This window comes from Muscardinus avellanarius (genome assembly GCF_963383645.1).
Source record: "Muscardinus avellanarius genome assembly, chromosome: 1".
Lineage (NCBI taxonomy): Eukaryota > Metazoa > Chordata > Mammalia > Rodentia > Gliridae > Muscardinus > Muscardinus avellanarius.
In genome coordinates this window covers 193,371,777-193,381,268 of record NC_137786.1, presented here as the reverse complement: position 1 = coordinate 193,381,268, position 9,492 = coordinate 193,371,777, and the positions used below count along the sequence as shown (strand labels likewise).

Genomic DNA, 9,492 nt, shown 5'->3' with positions numbered 1-9,492 from the left:
ACCCCTTTTTGAAAGAAAAGCCATAGAGATCATGAAGCTCATTCCAGGACAAGCAGCCAGGACACAGCCCCTTGACCAGTCTCCTCCTGCTCTAGCCTCTGCCCTCGGACCCTCAACATGTTCTTCTCTGGGCAGCTGTGAACCCCTTGACAGAGAAGGGCTGCTGTGTGGTAATTCCAGGTTGGACGGTTTGGTTGAGAGAATGCCATGGGTCACAGTCACCTCAGCTCTGGCAGCAGAAGCCCGGACGTTGTCCCCTGGCCGTCTTGCCAGGCTTCTCTCTGACAGGAGCCCATCAATAAGCCTCAGAATGCCTTACATTGGTGTGAGGTCTGGAAAGGAGAAGGGAGCTGCCACTGTAGACTAGGATGCCTCACGTTCAGGACGATGGCAGAGCTGGAGCAGCCGGTTCTGTGTGTTTAGGGCTGTCCTGAGCACTGCGGGGTGTTCCCGGCACCCCGGGCCTCAGCCACCTGTCAAGCTGTGGTGTCCCTTCCCCAAGTGGACAACCAAACAGATGCGCACACATTGAAAATGTCCCCAGAGCCAGAATGTTGTCTCAGCTCCAGAAGCACTGCTCTGGAATGCAGCTGCACAGGATTAGGGACTGGGAGGAGTGGGGTGTGCACGAGGACGGAGGGTCTGAGCAGGCTCCAGACAGCCAGCTCTCCTGCCCTGATGCCTCACGTGCGATTGTGGGCTCTGAATGCGCGTCCCTGGGGTTGAGAGATCTGCCCCTGCTCAGGAGACTCTGCTGACGCTGTGCTTGTGGAGGAAACACTGGTGCCAGGGCCCTCAGCTGCGCTTGCAGGTTCTCAACACCTGGGGAGAGACTGGGAGTCCAGATGCCCAGCCCCCAGCCCGGCAGCTCCTCAGAATCCTCAGTGGAGTACTGTACACTGAACCTGAAGGCCTGAGAATCAGAGGAACCAATGATGTAAATCCTAGTCTGGGGGCAACAGATGGGCTGAGAAATCTGACTCAGCTTAAGCACTTAGGGAAAGGGGGGCAAATTCCTCCTTCCTCCATCTTTGGTTCTGTTCAGGCCCTTCAGCAGATTAGGTGATGCCCAGTTATTAAGGATGCAACCTACTTTCCTAAGCCCACTCACTCATATGCTAGTCTCATGCAGATACACACTAACGAACACACCCAATGTGGTTAGTGTGGCCGTCCTGTGGCCCACTAAAGTGTGCATACAAGGGCTGGGATGTCCTTCAGGGGGAGAGTGCTGGCCTAGCATGCAGGAAGGCCTAGGTTCAATCTCCAGTACTGCAAAAGAAAAAAGAAAAAGAGTACATGCATAATATAAGTAACATCAGACACTAAGTCAGTTTTGTACCTTTTCTAACAGAGAAGAGTTGCAGATGTGTTATATGAGGATAACCAGGTCACTAACAGAAGGCATTTTGGTATGTTGAAGCATGAAGATTAGATCTACAAGTATAAATCATAAAATTCTTGAGTAAACCAAGAACTTTCTTCTTTGGATAAAATGTTGGTATTTTTTCACATGACAGATTAGAGAGAGGTACATGAACTTCTGCATTCAAGTTTTAATTCCTTAATATTTCTAGTAATGTGCTGATGATGAAGTTTTACATATCTATAAAGACTTGGAAGGCTTGCTTTATTTGACTCCAAAAGCCATTCTTTTTCTTACCTATCATCATTTCCTCACCCGTCCAAGATCTAGTTTCAGTACTGGCAACAAATATCGAATTGAACAAGACCTGATATCAACATTACAGTCTTTTGACAATGTTTTACATCTTCATATTTTACAACACTGAGCCCAAAGCTAACCAGAGTCCTGAGCCTTCTCTCACCAGCCAGTCTGCTATCTATCTCGACCATGTGTCATTTGGAATAGAAGTGGCCTCAGACATTTACAAAAATCCTTTAACTTGACATCGATAACTGTCTTCAGATAAGAACTGTATGAGAAACTTCTCTTGTGACTGACTATATCAACAATTTTCCCTCCTATGTGAAAACTAGTTTCCTGTAAATATATCTTTTTATCATTAATCTCCTCTGCTTAGGAGTCCTCCTGAATTCCACATTCATAGTACAAATATGTAAGAGTTATCAATGAGTCTACTCTGAGCTTTACATTCACTCTCCAGCCCTGTTGTGATGTTGGGGCTGGACCCACTAACCAGTTCTTGACCAGCTGGGCATGATGATTCTCTTTGGAGGTAGAGAGAGCTGGAGGGACCCAGGATATAGAGACCTCCCTTGCAGGTCCTGTGCCTGGCGTCCTTCAGTGGTGCATTTCTACTGTGCAGGACACTCTATGGCACAGCCAGGGAGTTTTTGTGGAACCCAAAAGAAACGGCAGTTTCCCAACAATTTCTTTGGTACCTCAACTGGATTTTCAGGATTCCATTAACATCTCACTTGGGGTTGCCATAAAATTTCCACTGATTAAGTGGCTTTTTTTTTCTTCTTTTTTTCAGGTCTGGGGATAGAACCAAGGGGCATTCAACCTCTGAGCTACTTTTGAGGTACCTGGACAGATACTATCAGCTCGGTATTAAAATGCCCTTTAAAGTTACTTCCTTGTTTCTGCCTGCTGACTGGTAAAGAGACGTTTCCCTGAGAACTGAGCTGAAGATCCAGGTGGCCTGCAGGCGCAGTGCACACTCCAGGGCCAGGCCTCCTGTGGCTGTGTGCCCTTCTCTAGAAGCTGAGGCCTCTGAGGACAAGGGCCTCAGGAAAAGAAAACAACAGAACACAAGAACACACCTAACAGGGACTGAGGAGACCCACACATGGAAAGGCCTGGGAAGAGCATCATGGAGGCACAGGGGCTGGGGAGGGAGGAGGAGGGTCTGGTTGCAGAAGGGCCAGGGCTGGTTCCTCTCCTGTGGGACTGTTGACATCATATTCTTACACACTCACACCCAGGCTGGATCTCAACAGTGTTGTTTCCTGTTCAACATTTTGTATCAAACAGGCACCACAAATGGAAAATAAATAACACAGTGGCTACAAACCCAATTTCTTGTGCATTTATTAAAAACACTTTGTGGCCCCTCCACCACTTTCTGTGGACACTATAAACAACTCAAGTCTCCATGCTCAGGGGCTCACAGGCAGTGTCCTGAGACAGAACAAGGAAAAAGCTCAGTACTTGTCAGGCAGGCCTTTAGGTCTGTAGCGATCGGGGTCTCCACCACTTCGGCCCCATCTGTTGGCTTCCTGGTCAGCCTCGACGTCCTCGTGTCCACGGCCCAAGAATTGCTGGATATTCTCTCTAGCATTGCTAGTCAAGACAGACAGGAAGGAGATTAAACACCAGGGTGATGAGCCACAGCCAGCCCCCCCAATCCTTCCCTTTCTAGGAAATGGCTCCACAGGAGACGAGGAAAGCCAAGGACGGGAGCTAAGACTCTGCCCCTGCCTGGCACCATCCCACGCAGCCCAGGATGGCCAATGAGGCTGGGTGTACAGTGCCAGAGAAGGAGGGTGGGAATGGCTTCATGGCCTCCCTTTCTTTGTGTGGGAGCAGGCCCACGACTCCTCAGCCATACCCTGGCTCTGCTGAAGCCCAGGCCCAGCTCTGGCTGGAGGGAGAGGGGCAGGATGGGCAGGAGGACCAGGGCCCAGCCTGACAGAGGCCTCCTGCAGGGCTCATTCCCTGTGATCCCCACCACAGCCAAGGCCAGGCACCCAGGAATCCATATTACCTGAGCACTTCTGCAGCCCAGACACCTCCAGGTCACCTCCGGGCGGCCTCATAGTTCCCCCGAGCATGGAAGTATTTGTCTGAATTTATGAAGTTGGCTTCTCTCATGTCCCTGTAGGCTCGCCACATGTCTCTAGTCCCTGAACCAAAATCAAAAGACACCAAGGAGATCAGATCAGGTGAGCACCAAGACTGTGATGGCACCTTCAAAAGAATCAACTGAGAACACAGCCAACATCTCAGCCTTAACTCAGTGAGACTCTATTTCAAAACAAAGAATTAAAAAATTGGACTGGGTATCCTCTAAGGTAGAATGTTGCTGGGCTCTATCTCCACTACTGGAAAAAAAATATCTCAGCCTCTGGTGATTACACCCTTGGAAGCCACATCCTCATGGACCTTGCCCTACTCCTCCCTGGTCGGCTAAGAATTCTAATGGCAGTCTTTGGGGCGCACTGTGAGGCCTTTGCCTGACCACTGTGCTGCTGGCACCACCTTACTTCAGTGTAAGATCTGGAAAGGAGAAGGGAGCTGCCAGTGTAGACTAGGACACCTCACATTCAGCGCGATGGCAGAGCTGGAACAGCCAGTTCTGTGTCCAGATCTGTCCTAAGCACTACAGGGTGTTCCCAGAACCCCGGTCTTCTAAGACCTGTCAGGCTGTGGTTCCCCTTCCCCATGTGGACGACCAAATAAATGCACACACATTGAAAATGTCCCCGGAGCCAAAATGTTGTTTCAGCTCCAGAAGTACCGCTCTTGAATGCAGCTGTACAGGTTTAGGGACTGGGAGGAGTGGGGTATGGACGAGGACAGAGGGTCTGAGCAAACCCCCAATATGCAGCTCTCCTGCCCTGATGCCTCACTTGCAATTGTGGGCTCTGATGTGCATCCCTGGGGTTGAGAGATCTGCCCCTGCTCAGGAGACTCTGCTGATGCTGTGCTTGTGGAGGACACTGGGGTCAGGGACCTCAGCTGTGTTTGCAGGTTCTCATCACCTGGGGAGAGACTGGGAGTCCAGATGCCCAGGCCCCAGCCCAGGCAGCTCCTCGGAGTCCTCAGTGGAGGGAGAAGGGCCCTAGCAGTAGCAGTGGCTATAGCTGCCCAGGGCATTCCTGTGTGCCTGACATTACTGACAGTGGGACGCAGAGGAGGGGAGCAGACACACCCACCTGGCAAGAATGACTTGATGCACAGCTGGGTGAGAGCCCCTGTCTGCCACCTGCTCTATTGAGTCCAGTTTAAGAAGTGCTCCCCAGAGCACCAGGTGTTCCTGCCGCCAGGGCAGCACCACGGACACAAGGCCCCTCCCTTCACCATGCTCAGGGGGAACCCTAAGACCTTCCCTCCATGGCCTTACCTCCAGCAGCTTGTTTAACGAAGTCCAACAATCCTTCGCTGTTTACTGCCAGGACCAAGGAGCAGAGAATCAGGCCTGTGAACAGCTTCATGGTGCTGAAAAGGAAGGAGAGAGAAAGGATGCACGGTTGGAACTGACCCCTCTCCTTTTGACAGCTGCATCCCAGAGGCTGGTTGCTCGCTTCCTTGGTAGGCATTAGGATCTTAGCAGTTCCTTGGAAGCCTTGCAGTAGGACCTCACTGAGAGCCACAGCCTCTCATCTTGACCCCATCGGTCCTGAGCCCATGTGTGTCTAAAGGACCACACGGTGGCACTGACAGAGGACAGAGGAGTTGGGAACAGACTGCAGCTTCACAGGATTCTATAACTCATTTTTCATTACTTCCCCATGCCCAGCACAGGTCACACACGGGCTGAATAAAAATCAGAATCATCATTTCTAAAGGGGATGAGAATGAGAAGCAGAAAAATTTTATAAACTCACTCCCTGCAGCCTTCCTCGCCTGATGCCCAGTGGAGCAGAGCTGCCGGTTGCTGGCTGCAGGGAGTGGAGGTTGCTATTTATCCTGAGCCTTCTCCCCTGGCCTCCTGGGCAGGAGGGGAGCCAGGTGCCTGGGAAAGTCCCTCCAGGTCATTTCCTAGAAAAACTGCAATGGAAAAATCCCTGTGCTGTAGTGAGTTCTCCATTCCCAGGTCATTTTCCCAAATTGTGCAACCTGGGGACAGGGCCTCCCTTTGCTCTGCAAGGGCAGCTCTTTGGGACAGGTGAGCTGGTTTTCTAATCAATCTTGGAGGAATTCAGACAAGGGAATGAACAATGCTATGGAGCCCCAGGATGCTTTAGGGGAGGAGGGACCAGGCCTCCTGCAGCCAGTTATCTTGCCTTCCAAGGCTTGGCCTTAGGATGGGTCTTGCTGGGCCAGATGACAGATGCTTCTGGAATTATGTCCTTTGAGCTGCTGTCTAAATTTTTTGAGCTTTCAAACGGACAAGATAGCCTCACCAGGCACACGTGTGCTCTGAAATGCATCTTACAGCAAGGCATGTGAATATAGTTAGCTCTTACCTCTAAGATGCCTTAACCTTCCCAGATGGCCTGGCCAATTAACAAACACATTAGATATGCTGGATACTAACTGGCTCAGTATTGTAAAGGGACATTCTATTTCTCCAACCCAATTCTGAGAACCACATGCTGCAGGACAAGAATTGAGTGCAAGGCTTAGATCAATGAAACAGAATAGAATATACAGAAACAAATCCACACACTTAGCCAATTTATTTTTGACAAAGATGTCAAACACTTTTGTGTCCAGCCTAGATGACATAAATCACTGCACACTGTCTAAACACAAATGGAAGAGAAAGGCTGAAGCTGCCTGAAACCAAACACAGTTTGGTGATACCTCCCTTTGCTGGGTCCACTTGCACCAGCCAGAAACTCTGCTCTGTTTTATTCTCACCTCTCTGCTTGTTCAGTCAACTGTTACTGACATTCTTTCCTGATAGAAATGAGATACAGTCTCTCAAACTCTTAATTTGAATAAGTATCTAGCATAGGGCAGTATAGAGCTATGCCAGCATTTCTTTTGACTTTCTAAGGACATCTGATATGCATTTATGCTCTTTGTAAATCAGAGGTAACTCTGTCCAAAATGACCTTTTCACCAGGGCAACAGACATAAATTTATGAGGAAACTGACAGGAGGTTGAGGGTTCAGAAAAAAACAAAGAATGTCTGAAGCCTGGTTGCCTTAAAATATTTTTTTAAAATACTCTTCTAAAAATCAATGTCACTTTATTTATTTATTTATTTATTTATTTATTTACTTTCAGTACTGGGAATAAAACCCAGGGGCATTCTACCCCTGAGCTATAACCCAGCCCTAATTTTTATTCTTTATTTTGAGACAGGGTCTCACTGAGTTGCAAAGGGCGTAAGTAGCTGAGGCTGGCTGCAAACCGTGATCTTAGCCTCCTGAATGATGGGATTACAGACGTGCACCACCATGCCCGGCTCAATGTCACTTTAAAGTGACAACGAAAAACAGGTCTGTCTTTTACCCTTTTGTATGTGATGTTCATCCCAACAACATCTGCTTTTTCTTTTTTTTTTTTTTTTTTTGGTGGTACTGGGGTTCCCGGAAGCCCTTCTACCTTCGGGCTACACTCCCAGACCTATTTTACATTTTTTTATTTGGAAACAGGGTCTCCTAAGCCAGCGCGCGCGGCTGGCTTCGAACCTGCGCGATCCTCCTGTCTCTGCCTCCCAAGCGCGGGGATTACAAGCGTGTGCCACCACGCCCGGCGAACATCTGCTTCTTGACTATATCAAACTATAGGACCTGGGCCCCTTCCATGTGCCACAATGTGTGCAAGCTCGTGGTGTTTATGTTGTGGTGATCAGTAAAAATTTATAACATTGTTGGGTAGCAATGATTTTGAGGATCAGGAATAGCAAGTTTTTGCATGCCACTTATTTTCCTGTGAAAACTGTAACCCTTTCCTCACCAATTTCTACAAATATTATCCAAGCTACTCACACTAAGTTTAAAATACACTGAGGACATCTTCCCAACATAAGTCAAATAACAGGCCCATTACCTGATTATTTTATGACTAATGAACTTGCTCATGCATATTTTTTGAGGAAACCACAATAACACTCTAAAGAGTGGACACTAATTCCATTTTCTGTCAATACTGTAGCACGTATGTACTTCCACTTAAAAATAAACCACATTGAAGATACTAAGTGCAAACTATTTCTCCATAACAAAATATGTAATGATTTGGCAATGAAGTAAGTGGGAAAATATGTAATGAAAAATATCAATGCCCAATTTCAAGTCATGGAGTGACAGCTTTCACTATGTGGCCTGCCGAGACTGCCTGCTGCCTCGGCATCTATGTGTTGAGACCCCACTCCACATAGCCAATCGGCAACAAGCACCGAGAAGAAGGTGTTGTCTCTGGCCAAAGTACCCCACACTTTTAGATACCCTTCATGACTATTATTTTCTTGGTAATGATTCCTTTTTTTTTTAATTTTTTAATTTTTTAATTTTTTAATTTTTTTATTGGTGCACTGTATTCATACATCATAGTAGGATACAAACTTTTGTAGACATACATGCACACATCGCCCAGTCAGCCCCACCCGATCCCCAACCCATTCTCTCCCCATCCCTCCCTCCCATGCTTGGCTTAGTGGTTGACATCTAGTATTATAGCAATTTATCCAAAATTAAAAATGATAATCTCACATAACAGTTTCATTTGTCTGATACCAAGCTTTTGATGACTTAAAGATAACATTTCAATATTTCTTTTTACTTTCTTACCAGAGAATATTTTTTTTCTATTTTTTTTAGGTGAAACTATCATATATTTATATATTTATTTTTCAGGAAAAAATCTATTCTAATATGGAAAATGGACTCTAGATACCCAAAACGATCTTGAAAAAGAACAAAGCTAGAAGATATATATTTTCTGATTTCAAACCATATAAAGCTACAATAATTGAAACAGTGTAGTACTATTCTAAAGGCAGATATATAAACCATTGGAGTTAAATAAAAGCCTAGAGCTAAATTCTTCCCTATATTGTCAAGTTATTTTTGACAAGGTTTCCAAGAACATTTGGTGGTAGAAATAATAATCTTTTAACTAAATATTGTTGAAACATAATAATTACATGGAAAAGAATAAAGTTGGACCCTTACCTAATCCCATATACAAATATTAACTCAAAATAGATAAAAGACCTAAATATAAATCTTAAGACTATAATCTTTTAGGAGAAAATCTGGGTCATAAAACCTCACAACATTGAAATTGGCAGTGATTTCTTGGTTATGATTTCAATGGCACAGGCAACAGAAGAGTATACAAACTCCCTAAAAAAAAATATTGTATATCCAAAGACAATGTAAACAGAGTTAACAGTTACTAATATAATGGGATAAAATATTTCCAGATGCTATATCTGAAGGTATATTAATATTCCAACTAGAAATCCTAAAAATTAACAACAATAAAGGCAAACAATACCATTTAGAGATAGGTAAAAGACTAACATAAATAATGAATCTCCACAGATAACCAGTCTTAGTTGTCTGTTGGATGGAAAATCTTGTTCCTCTGGTTCTGGTGTGTGTTACCTATTTCTTCTTTGTAGTTAATCTCTTTGAGTATTTTCTCTAGTGCTGGTTTTGAAGACATAAATTCCTTCAGTTTCTGCTTGTCATGGAAGCTTCTTATTTCTCCATCTAATTTGATAGAAAGTTTTGCTGGGTAGGAAATTTTTGGCTGGAAGTTGTTTTCTTTCAGAGTTTGGAATATGTTACTCCAAGCCCTTCTGGGTCTCATGACTTGGTTTGGGAAGTCTGGAGTGATTCTAATTGGTTTGCCTCTGAATGTCACTTGGCCCTTT

The 9,492-nt window shown here is 45.8% G+C and overlaps 1 pseudogene across 1 annotated transcript; it reads right to left on the bottom strand.

Moving 5' to 3' along the window:
• Positions 1-3,132: 3,132 nt before the first annotated feature.
• LOC308266290 (serum amyloid A-3 protein-like) lies at positions 3,133-5,145 on the bottom strand (annotated as a pseudogene). Its single transcript has 3 exons — positions 5,055-5,145; positions 3,696-3,834; positions 3,133-3,271 (listed from the first exon to the last, which is right to left on the bottom strand). The product of its transcript is annotated as a serum amyloid A-3 protein-like (transcript).
• Between the last annotated feature and the right edge of the window lie 4,347 nt (positions 5,146-9,492).